Source organism: Hetaerina americana, unplaced genomic scaffold (assembly GCF_022747635.1).
Source record: "Hetaerina americana unplaced genomic scaffold, ioHetAmer1.1.p SCAF_7, whole genome shotgun sequence".
NCBI classification, from domain to species: domain Eukaryota; kingdom Metazoa; phylum Arthropoda; class Insecta; order Odonata; family Calopterygidae; genus Hetaerina; species Hetaerina americana.
The window spans coordinates 60,507,318-60,525,439 of NW_027287316.1; the positions used below are offsets into that span (position 1 = coordinate 60,507,318).

Consider the following 18,122-nt stretch of genomic DNA (forward strand, 5'->3'; position numbering starts at 1 on the left):
GAATAGTCTGTTCTTAATGCGCGAAAAGCGTACTGAGTTATCACATTAACCTACCTCTCTTGCCTCGTGTAACCCCATATTTCTTACTCTTATCATGGATGTATTTTATGGACGGTAGGGCATGGTAATTGTCTCTCTTTCATCACTGCTGGGTCTAAGGTTTTAGTATAAAATATTTCAACCTTTTTCACAATTTAACCGAGTAAATGCACTCAAATTACTTTAAGAAGTAAAAAGTATGCGTGATGAAACTTGAAGTGTGCGGGAGAATGGTTAATTTCCAAATTTCAGAGTAGGAAGTAGTTATTAAAGCATGCATTATACGAGTTGCCTTCAAGTTCTTAGATTTTTCAATTTTTTTCGTGGGCATTGGAGGCGAGCAAAAGATGTGGCTGAACTCAAAATACGCGGATCTTCTTTATGAATACAAGTCATAAATGGCTGCACCAAACACTATACAGGACTCTAAAAGTTGACACTAGTGCTTGAAGGGTTTTTAGTATTAAAAAATAAGTCTTTTATTGCACAGGAAAAATGCGTGTAATCATCCATTTTCTCGAATTGCATGGTTCAACACACCGATCGTAATTCGTCATCAATTAAGTGAGACATGCGGCGATGCTGGTAATAATTGTGAAAAATTCAGTAGGGGGTGCAACAGTTTAAAGAAAGAGGAACGCCACGGGGCAAATAACCCAAGAAACCACAGCATACGGATAAGACGGGATTTCCAGTGAGCAAAAGAGATGCAAAGAGAAGCGTTCTCGCCAGCAATGGGTTCATTTCGTCGAAGTTGTGAAAAATATCTTCTATTACAAGGATTTAATTCCGACATTTAACTTTATTTTCCAACTATCTGATATAATTATTATTTTGTTAGAAAAAATAAATGGTCTTGAAAACTTAAGCAAACCTCATTCAAAGAAACTATTGAGATTAGGGATAATGGGAGAGCGCCGAGAGTTATACTTTTCAAGCTATTTGATAAAATATCTTGTACCACGGGAGAATTTAAATGACGATGCCTGCTATTAATTCTTTCATGTGTAATAGCCCATCTTTTAATGTCATATGCAACTTAATGTTTTATGGAACCTAGGTGAAATATCTCTTCAAATAACAAATGTATTAATCACATTCTTTCAAGACATCCGTTTTACAAATTAAGTCAATTTAGAAAAAAAAATATGACAGCCTTAAGTTGCAACTTGAACGGATTCACTAATAATGAATTTCAAGCCATTCGATTTGAAATTGCATATTAACCCGACCATGGAGCAAGGAGTAATGCGATAGGAATGACCGCGGTTTCCGTTATAAGGGATGTAAAATATTGCCCTCGAAACTTTTATCGCCATAGCTAACTCAAGGAGGAGTATCTCGGATGAGGAAAGAATCTGCCTGGGGGCGAGGAAGGCCCCCTCATTTTTATTCATATTCAGGAATCCTACAAAAAATTTCGTGAAAATAGGAATTTATCTGGGAATTTATTTAGAATTTCTTTGTCGAAATTTGCTAAGCAGCTTTCCTCACGGCCTCTTTAAGACGCGAATCCTTCTGCAATAATTTTATATTTCTAAAAATATCACTGGGAGTTCTTAAAATAAAAGAAATTGAGCTCTACGATCTCGTAAAGTAATAAAATAAAATAAAAACTCCTATAGCCGTAATAAATTAGCAACACTCGTCCCGCAATGAAAACAAAATTTGTTGTGATTGTTTGTGGGAAAAGAAATCCCACGACAGTGACCAACCGCAACCTCTCAACCAGAACACCCTTCTGCAGTAATTTGCGGGAATGTTACTTCCTTGCCAGTGACCAACTACAGACCCAAGCACTCAAGCCCAATGGGATCATTTACAGAGTTCAAGAGACTCCGTTGAGGATACCTGGGTTTATGAACAGATAAACACTATCCGTGACTGTAATGGGAATGAGTTCCGCGGCAAGGATAAGCACAGAGTTGACACACTCACAAGCACTCAGAAAAACAATCATTCACACATTCAAAAAGGGCCTCACTACTAGGAGAATATTATTCAAATTGAGCAAAGTTAGCAAATAACTGGGAAATACGAGTTTGAGTCCGATACGCGTATTTTAGCTACAATGTATCCCTCCTCAGCCAACCGAAGGAAAAGACTTGTAACAAAAGGTTGTGAGTGTTAATTAGTTCTGAAAATGTTTTACTATTGTACTGTAAGATTTAACTTATGTTTGAAATATTTTAAAAGCGTTTCACGGTCTTGGTTATATTTCTATTCTGGGTTTCATACGTGCATAATGTTTAAAAAAGTGCAAAAGTTTCACGGGCGCTCGAGTCTGTTTCTTCAAGTGATGTGCAGAGGGTTTTTTTAATACCGTCTTGTATAGACTTCACCTGAAGTACTGCTTGGAGTATCGGCGGAATTTCCACATTTTTAAGAATTAAGAATTATGGGATGAAATTTCGAAAAGAAATATGTTCAAAAATATCATGCCGCGGGAGCCTTTATAGAAATATTCCATCACCTCACTTTAATTCTAATTAACCGCACAAATATCTGGACCATTATCATAATTTGACTTAGAGCCTAGAGCGTAAACTCATTGTAATTTCACAATCTTATATTCAGTTTAGGAATAAAATGGAAAAGTTTTGAATTAAAAAAATGAGTTTAGAAAATGAGGAGAACTTATGTAATCAGGAGAATCCTTAAGGGGCTATTTTGATTGTGATCAGAGAAAATGAGTGACTTTTGTTTATTATTTATCTATTTTTTTGATTTTATAATCAACCTCATAATAATGTTTTAATGAAAGAACATATTATACGGATTGGAGGGGATTGGGATGGTGCGGTGGCTAACGTAAAGACTTCCCACCGTGAGAGCCCGGGTTCATATCCTGGAGGCAACAATATTTTTCAGCAATATCCCGATCCCTACTTGAGGTGATTTGTGGAGAGCACTTTGAGTGAGGACGACGTCCGTCGGATGGCACGTTAAACAGCGGACCCCTTGGCGCCTTTCGACAAGAGTAGACTAATGCCGACGCTGGGTTTCTCTCCACCCTTCCTTTCCAATCCATCCCTATTGGCGCAAATGACCTTAGCCTCTTATAAAAACTACTACAACGACTGCGGATTGCAAGAAATCGAAATAAACTTCTTCTGGTTCCCCTAAGCCAATCAGCTTTTGTTTGGTCAGGAGGGGCCAGATAAACAAGAAACAAATATTACAAGATTCTCCGTATCGTCCGCAACTTAATTTAGTATTATTTTATTTAGCTGTTTTTCCATCACACTCTTCCTCTCAGCTGTAGTCCATGCACGTCCATCGTACCCACCCGCCTCGCCTCTTTATTGCTCTCTTATATTCTCTCTCCCCTTTTTCTTGCTACTAAATTCCTCCCCTAACCATCCCCTACCTGCCCACCCTTCCAATCCCATGCCTGGATCCTGTTCCCTACCACCACCTCCCGACGCTTTTCCACATCTCGTCGTCCTGTTTGTCTGGAAGTTAGCCATCCTCACTCGCCGCCACCAAATCCCGTCGCACTTACGGAGAATGAGGAAGAATAAAAAGTTTTCTGAACGTCGTGTAAATACTATCCTGAGAGTCGACTGGTTCAGGGTCGCAGAGAGGAATAGAATCGATAAAGGGTAGAGAAACACAGATGAAATCCCAGAGGACACACGAGATAAAATTAAATAGATTTCCAAGAATGAAATAGGAAGAAATAAAGAAAGCAGAAAAGGAGTATTCAGCAAAAATAAAATTTCAAAAATAAACAAGCAACATTCGAGAAATAAATAAACGTCCATTAAAAACGAGTATGGTTTCAATAAAACCTCATTATTTTCAGAGTACTTTGTCATTTAAAAATAGTTCGCGAGGAGAGAGAAAAATGAAATCAATGGCCCAAATCTAAAACCCAGACTTGAAGACGAAGCCGTTAGGTTCGGAAATATATTGAAAAATCAAAAGGGTAATCAAATCTCCAACGGGATAATTTAAAAACTAAAAGGTTAAACTCAGCGACAAACAGGGAATATTTATTATAATATTGATTATTAAATGGTATTAGTAATAAGGGGAGGCAACCGACTGCTAAGGAAATTAGGGATGGATGGGAAATTTGGTTGAGTTTGGATGCTGGGGTAGTGGACGAAGGATGAAGAGAGACCCCTCGTCAGCGTTTATCAACTGCGTTAACAAATGGCGCCAAGGGGTCCACATTTTAACGTCCCATCAGACAGACATCGTCTTTTTCTCCGTCGGGACTTCGGAAACCCTGAACACCGAAGTGAAAAGTCAGTACATAAGAGACTGCACCAATCCGATCCCTTATTGATTGGTGTATTAAAATATTTTTTTCGATGCAAAAGGGCACCCTCTTGATGATAATCCTCACTCCCACTCATTTCAGTATTTTCAACCCCTTCCATCGCAGAAAGAGAATGTTTTTTTGAATAATTTCTTTAAAAAATACTAAGTAAGCTCAGAAAGAAAAAGGAAGTATTCTACTTCCATTGAAAGGTGACATTTCATCTCTTGCGACCGTGTATTCTAATAATCTACGTTTCTGAAATCATGATTCGAATCTCCTGAAATCAGGGGATTCATTTGTGGCGGTATGAGGAGGTTGTTTTTCACGATAAAGTGAACGGGCATTCCGTTCCAGTCGGTGTAAATTACAATTAATTTAGTGCCTGTGGTCTTGTTCCTTTCTCACGCTATGCGTCTGCTCCTTACCAATGATTTCAGTGAAAGCTGCTCCTACTCTGTTGAACCTTGAAATATTTCCGGAGCGTGTAGTCAACGGTCAATGGCTGCGCATAAAGCACGCTTACGTTTGTCTCTTGTTTTTCCATACCTTAATCGCAATTTATTGCTGGTCGGCTGGTTATTCGGCCCGTCGCAGAATCCCGGATGAGTGCGCTTCGCCTAATTAGGCAGTCCGAGTTAACTGGTCTTGCTGCTCTGGTATCGGCTAATTAGGCGTAATGACCCGGAATGGTTACCCTTTCCATTTCGGTGTTTTACGATTTTTATGAATTATGGTAAATATTTTGCAGTTCCACCCTGAAAAAACCTGTGCTTGTTTTTAATTAGCGAGCCATGATATTGTTAATACGATAATCTCTCGTGGATCTCAATAAAAACACTGATTCAAGTGATTGCGTGACGAAGCATTACCTCCAATGTGATTTTCTTCGATAAATCGGATGCAGCTCTGAGTATGTTGCACTTTGGATTTTTGCGAATGGTTGTTTTGTGCTATATGTATTTAAGATTGTCAAGCGTGCTTTCCCAAAATATTTTTCGGTAAAATAGAATTATTTCTCTCTCATTATCGAAGAATAAAATTCTTATCCTGCAATATTTTTTTTAAGTTGTTAAAAAGCAAGGGGGGATTGTTGTTTTCGACGGTGATTTGAGCATTACAAAATATCCTTAGGGTACAAAAGTTAATTGTGTTTGCATACAAAATATTCGCAAAAATGAGGGAATTTAAGACCTATAATATTTGAAGTGATATAAAGACAAGATTAATCCAGAAATTAATGTTCAAAGACATAAGAGGATTGGTCTCCTAAAGCAGGAGGCTTTGTGAAATACTCATTTATTAAATAAGGGTAAGCGTCGGGATGCAAGTATTTGAGGTGTAGTACGTACATAAGGGTGACATGGAAAATAGTAAGTGAATTTGGTGGACAAAAAAATAATTACTGAATACAGATAGATCGATAGAGGTCTTTATTTGGGCGAAATGAGACCTAATCGTCCCTCCTTCCATTTAACCCATCGTCGTATACATGCTATTCTAGGCATAAAATTAATACTTACATGCATGCATACTACAGTAGGGTAAGTGAGGAAGGAATTGGTACTACTACTTGAAGGATGGAAAACAAAAGTATAGTGGGCGTACTGAGTAGTTGAAAACTTGGAAAGGAATCCTTGGTTCGTTGGAAGAGTAAGAGATTATGCAATTTGGTTGACAAAAAAGTGAGTGGAAATAGATTGATGAAATCAGTAGTAGTTTAGAACAAGAAAAAATATTCTTATCGTCCATTAAGTAGTCGTTGACAGACATTATTTTCCCCAACTCTCTCTATTTATTACTAACGATTGTAATATCACAAAATCAAATTATACAGCAGATATAAATAAAAACATTTACGATGCATCTATACGCAGAGGAAACAATGCGTGACCGTTTAAATGTCAGTATAATATATTCCTTTGGCTGATTTGCTGCAGCAGTTTTTGTCAACGCGTCATCCGATGATAACTTATTTCTTTCCATTTCAGTCTCAAAATGTGCCTAAGGCAACTCTTCTGCCGAAGTTGTGACACGTAAAAATTTACGCTGACCTCAGTATGACTTCTCCGATAAAGTCTCGCAGAGTGCACATTGGCAAATGTTATTGAATGTCAAGCCTGTTCTACGCATGGAATCGTAGAAAAAATATTTTGTGTAAGCCCACGTAAATTCTCAAAAGGCACGCTCCTTATACCTGTATTTGCATCGGAATGCTCGGGTTCTCCGAAGAAAATAAAAAAAGCGTTTGCATCAAATGGAAAGCGTTGCTTTTTTTTAAATCCCGAAAGGGTTAGGAGAGATTCCGATCATTTTAATTTTAGGATTATTTATTTGATTCGTGGTTTCGAGTGCTGAATGTTTTCGACGTACTGTAGAATTATTTGACTCGGGTAAAAATCCGAAACGCAATATTCGAGGGGTAGAGTTCCGTATAGTTGCTGTGCCGTCTTTCTCCCCGAAAGCGAACATTTCCAAATAGAAACTGATTTGGATGTCGTCGTGACTTACACGAAAACGTTACGGGAAAAGTGTTGACAGGAATTTAGTTGCATTTTGGTATAACTTTCATAAATCTTCGCATCGCCTTTTTAGTAACCCATTGGCAGATTTTCCGGGCATAATTCTACTTTGCCTTTGCGCAATTTTGAGCGTTTTTATGAAAGCGCTCAATGTGTCACCTTTGGTTCTTAGAAAAAGGCCCTAGTTTAATAATGTTAAACCAATTCAAGGTTAATTCAAAAATTTAAATAATATTTTAAAAGTAATATGTTGTAAAAATAAAAGAGAAATTTAGCAATTTAAACTTCCAGTTTAAATTAATATTAGGTTTCGTGAAAGAATGGATTTAATATTATAGTAAATATTTGCAGCCAATAATGAGTCATCAGTGCAAGGCATTATGCAATAATTATAAGCGAAAATCAGTGTCGAGTAGATTCTCCTCGTCCCGTTAGTGACCACGAAAATACCATAACCACTGAGTCACTTCTCTATCTATGTCAATATAGTTTGCAAAAGCTCTTTCACAGTAATACCAGGATGAAAAATATTTTAGGAGAAAATTATAAGAGTGCTTAAATACTGAAGTTGTCTTATAACGCTGTAAAATATTGCCAGAGAAAATAAGTCAATGAAAGCCTGAGGTATCTGGCACATCCCACGTCGGTACTGTTGGATTACTGTTTAATTTCATTTGTTCAAAGAAATACAGAGACCAAAATACCAAAATTATTTGAAAATATATTTATGACAAATATAAAAGACCTGGTTTAAATAAAAAGGAATTGACATCAAGGGACAATATTAAGTAAATAACAAAAAGAATTCATTGAAATCAAGGTTTAAGAAAATTGGAGGTTACTGTACCTCTAATTTTGAATGAAATACCTAAAGATTTAAGAATATTAGAGTAATTAAAGGCTGTGAAAGGGAGAATAAAAGACTGGCTATTATACAGAATGGATTAGGGCTTGAAAAAAGCTGAAAAGGTGAAGGAAACTTTGGTGGACCAATATTTCCCCAAATTTCGTGGACATAAATAATATCGGCTTTTTATGAAAAATTAGACAAATAGAATTTAAAAAACTTTTAATAACTGATTCCTTCAACTAATAAAAATGTGTAGCATTGGATTATCAAAATATGATGGTGAACATTTGCCGAATTAGTTCAATGATGATAAATAATAAAAATCACAGGAGTTGATATTTACTGATTCAAAGTAATAAATCAGAAATAATCCCTACTTAATTCCCTTTAATTCTGCATATCATTATACTTGAAATTTTCATATTTAATAAATGAAATACTGAATTATTTTTTTATTACTTGAAATTTTATGCGCACATCACGGAGTTACATCTGTTTGAGTATTGAGTAATTTATAAATCTGTTGCTGTCGGGGTTGCTGCGACGGCTTATCCACATACGCAGATGCTACTAACTATTAGTTCAAAACCACATGGTAGTTGATTGATTTCTTTTCGTGGTATTCCTATCCTCACTTAAACTCTTTGAGTGGAGAGCTTTTTCAGTGCAGTACTGCGTCCGTCGGATCGGGAGGTGAACCTCATTTGGCCTTGACGTCTTCCGAGAAGAGAGGGCACATTCCAACGCCCTTGTTTTCCCCCTCTTTTTCCACTCTCCAAAACCCTACCTTTCTCCAAAGCACCAACCTAATGGTCCGAAATGACCTCGCGTGACTCAATGGCTAACACTTTTACCGCAAAGTTCGATGTATTCGAATGGCCTCGGTTCCCAATGCTCCTATTTTCCTTTCACATCACGAGTAGATGGCGAAAAGAGGATTATTTGGATATTTTGTGTGTAAGTATGAGAAACGTTGTTGGTTCACAGCATGGATATTTGGTACAGTCGAGATAAACTCGCATATTAATTTAAAAAATTCTAGTTTTTGCTGACGCTCAATTTTGCTTGGCCGAGTACGCTCATTATTGATTTTTACAAGGTTATTTCCTTATATTGCGAAGTTTTCTTCAATGTTTGAACTAACCTTTGCTTTTATGAATTATATAATGATTTCATGGCCTTCCCGGAATGGAATACAGTTAAATTCTTGGTTGTTGTTCTTGGAGCTGCCATTGAACTGGAAATGAGGATGGAAGACATGAATATGGAAATTAACGGGATGCTGAAACGACAAAATATGTCGCACCAAGGGTTTCATGAAGATCGGACTAGGAAACTCAGCAGGTTAGTTGCGATGGGCATGAAACAATGTAAATTATGGAGACTATAATTTCCCTTGAAGCGCGGGCAGGGCCTTTAAAGGACAGGGCATTGGGTGCTCGTTGTATTATCCATATAAGTTTATCACAACGAGTGAATTGGTTTTTAAACATCAGTATTACGCCTCCTCTTTATGATTTGTTTCCACCACCAACGACTGAACTGGACATTGGTTTGATAGATGAGAGCAGAGCTCAGACTCATGCCTACATTTTGAGAAGTATTCACCTTACGAGTGTCAATTCCTTCCCTTTAGCCAATACCATTTTTCCATAAGGATTCGGTATTCGCAAATTTCCTCCGCTTGGTTGAAGCTGGGGCTAAAGGTGTCTGGATTGGAACCCAAGACCTACGGCCATTAGCCCACAAACTCTATTCACCAAGTACCACGCTCCCCAATTTGTTGCCATCGCTTTTAAATATGGAGGATTTACCTCTTAGTGACCAAATTGGGGTTTTACTAAGAGAGTGTTTGTCTTTTCAATCAGTAACTCGAAGATTAAAAAGTGGAAATAAATCGTGTTAGTACAGCTCGTATTTCAAACGCGATATGAAATTCTATTGATTAGGCATTGCCGTTTGTGGATAAATGATGTAAAATTTATTGCAAAGAGCTTAATGCGATGGTTTTGTTCGACGATATCTATTTGATGAACGTATCTTTATGGTTACTTGGACGGTATAAGATTTAGGACGTTATAATACAAACGGTGTCTTTATGTATCCGTTTTTGTTTCCAGTTGATGTAGAGCATTAAAGGGAACAGAGACCGATTCTCCTTCCGAATAACACCGCGATAAAATGAGAAAAGAGCACAAATAACCGCAGTACCTCCATTTTTGCTCTATCATGTCATTCGTTTCATTTCCCCACTGTCTTTAAGTGGTCTTCAATGTCTGCACTCTTCCTCCTAGGCTACGCAATACGTATATTATCAGTTCCTCCACAGGCCTTCGTCATACGCTCGCTTTTTAATGACCAAGTCACACTTGAGTAATTCACATTGCATACGAATTTGTTTTTTTTCTTGGAGCTCTTCTCAATTTAAATTGCACATCTAAATGCTCGGATCAGTTATTGATTCTAAAGAAGGATTAGTGTTTTTAATTCGATATCTAAATATGCATCCGCTCAAGTTACTTGCGAACATATTTCACTGAGGTTTATTTCAAATTTTAACGAGAAGATGACGTAAATTTGCTTTATTTATGGTCGCTGGAATTTTTATGCAGAAAAAAATTCGATTTTTGCTGAAAAACATGAAGAGGTATGCCATAAATCTACAGTTAGTACCCTGCAAGCCACCGCTAGGTGTGCGGCAGGGAGTGATTCAACATCAGGCACTGAAAATAAAATTTAAGTTTTTCTTAGTTGTCAGTTACAATAATTAATTTCAATAATTTAAATAATATTAATAATGATAACAACAGGAATGTTTAACTCGGTATCTAAGCATTAACTAGTTCTCTACGCATGCGAGACGAGTTGCGTGTAGCAAGAATGCCAACAAGCTAAGGTTAGATGATATAATGGCAACATACTAGGCTAATTGAAATGAAAAGAAGTAAAATATTTCCCCCATTCTCTGCTTGCAGTGATTCGAATACCTTATCGATCGAGGGAAAAAACACATCTTAAACCTGTTTGTTCTACATTTGTTCTCTCTAATTTAATTGTTGTTACCCCTCCTACCGTAGTACGGTGGATCTAATACACTTACGAAATCATCGTCAATGAGACCAGGTTCCAATATGTGCTAGAGACTCGATCTGTATTTACCCGCAGTAAACAATAAAGGAGTTGTTTGTGATAGGGAAAAATAGAGCGCTCCCCGACCCAAGCCAGATGGGTTGTGACAATCACACGCTCAGGGTAGGCGAAGCCCCCTGGGGAACCACTGCGTTGTCCATGAGTTTCTGGTTAGCAGAACATACTGCACAGGTTTGGATATTTATATTGCGCTGTCATAACTCGAAATTACAATTCTGAATTTTTGGAATAATGCAATAAAATCGGCCATACTGGGGCACCTGGCCCATCTGCAGTTGTTGGGGAATTTCATAACCTTGGGTCTAACTTTGGCACCCCAGTGACCTGCGGGTCAATTACATAATCAGCCGGGCGTAAGGGCTAACGAAATCTAGGGAATATGAATTGAATGCCCGGTATGTCCCAAGAGGACATCAAAGGTCCCTCGGTATCTCCCTCGGTTTAGATTCCGCGTGCTTTTGGTGCCAAGCGACCGTCTGGAGCAGAGCTGGGTACCCGAATGGAGCCAGAAGGCTGGTCACAGCCCTGAACTGAGGACTGCCTTTTGATCTCGTGGTCTGTACCGGGTGACACGTCCCTTGTCCCCAAACTACGAGTATGCTTGGGGGAAGATCTCCGGGGATACGAACTGCACCAAAACGTGTTGCGCGGATGCTGCGGGGGAAATATGCCCTTATGAGAGGGCAGAGATTCTGTGGGGGTGGGAGAGAGAAGGGATAGAGGAGACCGGGGAGGTGTTTTGGGTGGGGCCGGGACCCGTGTAAATGTCAAATCGACCCCGCGTCATTCCCTCTTGGCAGAGGTTTGATTTAGGATGGGAAAGAGGAGTGGATTATAGCCCGGGCCAACGTTCCAATGCTGAAAGGACTCAGGGGGTGACCAGAAAGAGTGACGAATGCCGCGGCTTAACGACGACGCGGGTCAAAAACAAATGAACGGGCTCAACGTCCGACCTTTTACTAAGGACTAAAAGTCTCAAGTTACAGGATTTTTTTAATCTCAAAAAACATTGATCAAGTTTAAATATTATTGACAAAACCACGTTAATATATGGCTGGTACACACAGCGTGATTTATTTGCCGAAATAATTTTGCGAGAAATGCATGCACCCTTGAGTCTTTTTAGACCGAAATATATTTTCGTAATATAAAAATGGAATACATTTAAATATTTTGTAGATTATATTTCTGGGAGTGTTTTTGCTCAACACTAGGGTACACTCTATTTTACCATTTTTCCTTAGCTTATTCCTTGTTTTTTTCGTGTAACTTATTCCCAAAGACCCCATTTTTTCCGCTCCTCTTGCCTTTTCTTTATTTTGGCCTCGTCACTTTCCAGACGAAATATTCGTAATTTCATTCGGCCACTCTGTGTCTTCGTTAAGGTAATTCGCCTGTTTATGGAGAAGAACAAAGAAAACGTGCTCTTGGAATGTCACAGTATTCATTTATGCCTTGTCGGCGTTCTCTCATCTCATTTCCTCACATTACGGTAATTAGATGAGCGACGTTTCCTTTCCTTTTACTTTGCAATACCTGCCCTCCTCATTCTATTTTATGCTATGCTGGATAATCGCCGTTTTGATTTCATCAGGATTCTTTTCCCTGGGTTTCTCTTTTGTTTCGCTCACGGAATTAATTTATATTTTGGCATTCTGCTTACTGAGGTGCAATAAACGCTCCATTAACTCTAGTACGGTGGTTTTATTTTCACAAAAACAACGGTTAAATTGTAGAATTTATTTACTTGTGAGCGCCGTTTTGATGCTTTGTTATTGGTGTTTTTCCGTGTTATTCAACAATTAAATGTTACCGAATTTGTTTCCATGACATTAAAGTTTATATGTATCATCATTCGCTCGATTTGGGTGAGTTATTCTTGCTAATTTATTAAAGGAATTTTCAAAGAAATCGCAATAGGGGTGAAGTTACCCTTATTTTACTGTTCATGGGAATTTCTAAGAAATTTTTAATAGCTTTTTTTATACCCCTTCGTATTTAATTAATTTTTTTACGTCTACGCGAGAATTCTATCCAAACGTATTTCGCTTTTCTCATTCATAAAATTCTTTATCTCTTCCCCGTCTCATAGTTACGTTCCAATGACAAATCTCCGTCTTCATTTGCATGTTAATTAAGATTTTTCTCAAATTTCTCCGAGGGACCTCTGCTTTAAAGACCTCCCGCTCAAGACTTTTGCGATCGATTAGAGTCTATTTTTAGGAAATGGATCTCATTGTTTTTAATTTTGAGGAGTGTAAACCTGGATTGAAGGGCGATTTCCTACAATTATTGCTACTGACGCCATTTGCATGAATTATGCGAGAGGTAATTGTTTTTTTCGATTAATTTTGAATGAAAACTATAGCCGTATGTTAAATGTAATGGCTGTATGATATATTTCAAAGGCGTTAATTTTTCCATATGAGTTACGTGGCGCTAAAGTAAAGAAAACAAAAAAAAATCTCTTAATCAAAACATTCTCATAAGTGGTTCTATAGCAAAGTTAAGTCGGTTTAGGGAAATGGAAGTTGAATGCGGAACGCTATAATTATTTCAAAGACAATATTGTTAAGATCGTCTGGCTAACCCAAGTCATCAGCGTTAGAATGCCCCTAATATACTATACACCTAAACAATACCGCGCAAGCCACCACAAGGGCGTTCGGCGGGAAGGTGGTAGAGCTCCGGCCATGTACAACTACAAGTTAAATTATGCATTTCAGTATATATTAGCTCATAAAAAATAGCTCTTACAAACTCAATGCTTTTCAATATTTTTTTTCTCTATCGAAATTTTTATTCGTTTTTCTTGCATACTACTTTAGGCTCAATTACAGTCATATGGTTTTATGATTTTTTCTGATATTCCAACCTTTCAAGGGCTCTACGACCACATTTACGTTGGAATGTTTTAATCTTCTACTTCCCCTGTAGATCATTGAATTTTCTTCCATATATCTGCACCGATATTGTGGTTCCCGAGAAGGAAAGTGAAGTAAATATCAAAGTAGCAAGGAATAAACTAGAGAATGTGCAGCAGTTCATGAATTTGAGCAGTATTTTGGAGATAATTGGACGTACTAATGGAATTATGGGGGAAGAATGGAGCCGGAAAAAGATGTTCACACAAAGAAAAGAATCCATAGCAAGATCATTAATGGAAAACCTAAAGAAAAGATTGGAAAAGATTTTAAATTGCTGCGTAGGAAAAATAAGTTACACAGAGAGAAAGACAAACTTGGAGGTCTGAAATAGGGCGGACGAAGAGAGGAAGTTGTTGGAATAAATCAGAGAGAGACATGTAAAGTGGACGAAGGAGAAACTAAAGGGTAATAGAAGACTACAATAGACGAGGTAATGTTAGATGGGCGTGGTAGATAAAGGAAGAAATAGGCTTTCCAGCAAACCAAAACAGGCAAACGTTACGAGGAGATGAAAAAAGATACAATTCAGGATAATGAAAGAGAAAGTTCCCGGGATACGTAAATATTTGTCAGAAACCGTCCAAAACTTTAATACGAGTAGTATACCTTGAAATGAATTCCGCATTTGTAAAACGAGAGAAGTATTCGGGATGGCTGGGAGAAAAGGTTTATTAAGTATTAGGGAAAGGTTCATAGAAAAAAAGATACGTTTTTTAAATTACGACAAGAACATTGAAAACGTAAGGGGTATGTTCGGAGAGTAAAATTGGGAGCCCCTTAATTCACGAAGAGAGCAGGCGAAACTTAAGACGTTCAGAAAGGTAATGAATACCTGACTTTCACTTGCGATACCGAGGAAATTATTACGGTACCAAATTATGTTAATAGGTTTGATCATGGAGGTAAAATAAGATGATAGAAACCTACATACATAGTTTCACGTACTCCTTCCCTAACAAAATACGCTAACAAAAAATCGAACCCAATAACACGAACATTTTTACTTGAAAAGAAGAAGAGACGGATTTAGTCAAATAATTCAGGGTGTTTCTAGGCACACAAGGTTTGTATTTATAAAATGTATTGGTAACATTTTTTATGACATGCGTGAAGTGCTGAATTCAGGCCACTAAACTCGCACCAAAGGTCTTGACGGACGACCAAGAGCAGAGTCGAGTGTCTGCTTGCAAAGACATTCTACAACGGCATCGTGACAATCCCACAACCCTTTTGCAGTCCCGAGCACTAGCAGACTATTTTCTATTCCAAATGGTGAAATACTCCCTCAAAGGATACCACAATAGAACCCTAAGTGCCGTCAAAGAAGCTTGCACCGGTACCCTTAAGGACCTTCCGGAATCCAACTACCAGGGAGCCTCCGCGTTGTGGAAAATCCGCTGGAAAAAGTGTATCAACGCTCAAGGGAGAAAACTCGAACAATGTTGAGACATAGTAACAATATCTGAAATAAATCTAAACTTTTTCCGATGCTTTTTATACAAATCATGCATGTGTGTCTATGTGTATGTGTGTTCATGAGTTATGCATGTGTGTGTATTGTTGTATGTGAGATTCATTCATAGTAGCATTTATGTGAGCTAATATTTCTACATGAATAACATTTTGAGTTGTACATTACAGCACCAATTTCCGGATTTGAAACACTAATTGATTACTCAAGTTATTGGAACATCGCGTGAATGAATGAATTTCTGTGCCTCCTGTTCCGAAAGAGTCACCTTGTAGTCACTTAGGGGTCCAAACGGGCCGAAATTCGCTACATGGATCGCCCCACTGGAAATTCATCAACACCACGACGCCCTACACCCGCCCCGAGGGAGTACCTTCAGCCGGTGGGCAATAGAGAGGTAGCCTAAGGGAGATGATGCTTCCCGCCCACCGCCTTCATTCGTGGCGTGTTCCCAGGCGATCAGGCGAACGCCTCCGCCCCTCTCCAACTCCTCAATCTCTTCTACCTTTTCGGGTTCTTCTCGAGCGGGCAAATGGCCCGAGATCGTTTGGGATGGCTGAACTCCCTACGGAGTATATAGTGAGAAAGGAGTGATCAGCCACACTTCCTCCATTTAGGTTGAAGGGGAGGGCGACAGAAGCTACGCAATGAAGGAACTGAGTGATTCGGAAGAAGAAAAAACATTTATGCATACGTGTGCATGCGCGCGCGTGTGTATATATATATATATATATATATATATATATATATATATATATATATATTACAGTCTACGAATCGCGGCTAGACTGAAACCCTGTTCGAGGGTCGCGTCGCAAATTCACAGTGCTACTTTCCATGGAGAAATAATATATATGTGTATATATATATATATATATATATATATATATATATATATATATATATATATATGCAATAAATTTTGTGTTAAACTCGGGAAATCGGATTCGGAGACCACGACCATGGTTAAGGATACTTATGGAGGTGGAGAAATGTCCCAAGTGATGGCAGCAACGCACAAAGGTGCTAATTTGAAGACTTTTGAGTGCATTCATTGAATCTGGCAATACATTGTTTTTCATCAACTCAGTCCTTTTACTTTTGGGACGCACCTTGTATACATCGCTGTCACTGCGTGGGAGAAGGGGTACATTCTTCCGTTCCTTAATATGACTTTCCTCTCCAACTATCATTTTTCCTCGTCATCCCTAAACTGAGGAAGAACAGCTAATCGACGATTGAGGTCGTGTGTTAAGTATTTTTCGGCTGAAACAGGGTTATTTGCTTGATGCTGGGTACCTTAAAAATTTGGCAATCTTTCGCGTTGATGTTTGGTGAAACGGTGGTGTTGAAAAGGGAAATTCTTGGCATGGCTAGGTACGCAATTATCACTGAAGGCTCAATTTAAACAATTTAACCGAGATACGTAAACTGTTCCAACTGCTCTAGTTTTTGCCCACTTATTTTAGTGTTTAACTTATCTATCCTCCTTCTCTAAAACCTCGTTACCTTTGTCTTAAATTTATTCCCTTCCCCTAGCTATTACACTGATTTTGTTAAATGCTAAGCAGTGACCTCATCCTCCCCTCTATTATAGCCTTCAGCATTCCATCGTCATTCAGAATCCTTAGCACCCACCACCATTGCCTGCATTTGACCTTTCTTCTCTCTTGTCGGTGGAGAGAGGAAAAATAAAGTGCCCGATTTCCCGCGCGCCGACATCCCTCGTAAAAGAATTTTGCTCCCACTTGGGGCTCGATGATGGGCAGAGCTTAAGCGCCTCCCCTCGATACTTTCTCTTTTATTTTGTTTCGCAGCCGGGAGCGCATTTTGGTGTGAGCACGAGGCATTTCAGCGCTTCAGACAAAGCGATCTCTTTAAGCGTTCCCTGGCCTCCTCTCCTTCTTTGCTCATTCTTCAATGAGTTTGCCTTCAATCATTTATCTCTTTTCTCATCTCCTTTATTTTAAATCCATAAATATACTAACTTCAATTTTTTAGCATCAAAAACATAAATTTAATAACTTGTAACGAAGGACTCCGCTGTGATAAAAGGCACAGTTAACATCATGGTTTTACGGGTTACTCCCGAGTTGTTCTCTATGTCTGGACGAAGGCTTTGCTGGCCTTGCAGTCAGCATTTTCAGGTCCGAAGTGAATTTCACCAAACAAACCTGGGTAGGAGAAAATCCTACCGGCCGAGTATCAGTTAAATTCACATTGGACATAAAAACGCTACTGCATATTTAATCTGTATATTACGCCAGATTAACCGTCGTCTAGTCGAATAGAAAGACGCAAAAGTAACCCAAAAACATTGCTATCAAAGGAAAATACAGTTTAAATTCGGAAAAACATAACAAAAACTGTATTATGTCTATTTTATGGTGTACAAGTTTAAAATTCACGCTGGTTATCCGCAATAATGCCTCTATAAGTTTGCACAAGCTTTGTGTCTTTTCATAATAATTTTAAAACCCAGATTAACTTTATCAAATATTTTTCGTAGACTTTCAAGAAACTGAAATAATAACACATTTATTTTCCTTTTTGTTTTCCCCCGTTTATTTCAAACAAACTTTTTGTTTTCCCCAGTTTTCCAGAAACTACGTCATTGCATTCTATTCTGCAAGTCGACACGAAATCATGTGGCGACGAATGTTAGGTGACCAGGCATTGTATCTGGCTAACTACTGCTCTTTTTGCCCTACTCTCTCCCTCATAGAAATCGAAATTAACCCGTAACTTTAATTAAGCCCAATGACCTTTGCAGTAGTTCTCTTCTTGAATAGAAATTTTTTAAATGTGGGTAAATGTAATGTTTACTCTTCCTGGATGAACGATTTTTTATATAGGAGGAAGTGCTTCAGGATTTGTTGGTGGCAATCACGAA

At 38.3% G+C, this 18,122-nt stretch overlaps 1 protein-coding gene across 2 annotated transcripts in view; it reads right to left on the reverse strand.

Moving 5' to 3' along the window:
* Positions 1-18,122, reverse strand: part of Tk (Tachykinin) — a 556,450-nt gene that overhangs the window by 1,268 nt on the left and 537,060 nt on the right. The gene's annotated exons all lie outside the window — the stretch shown is intronic.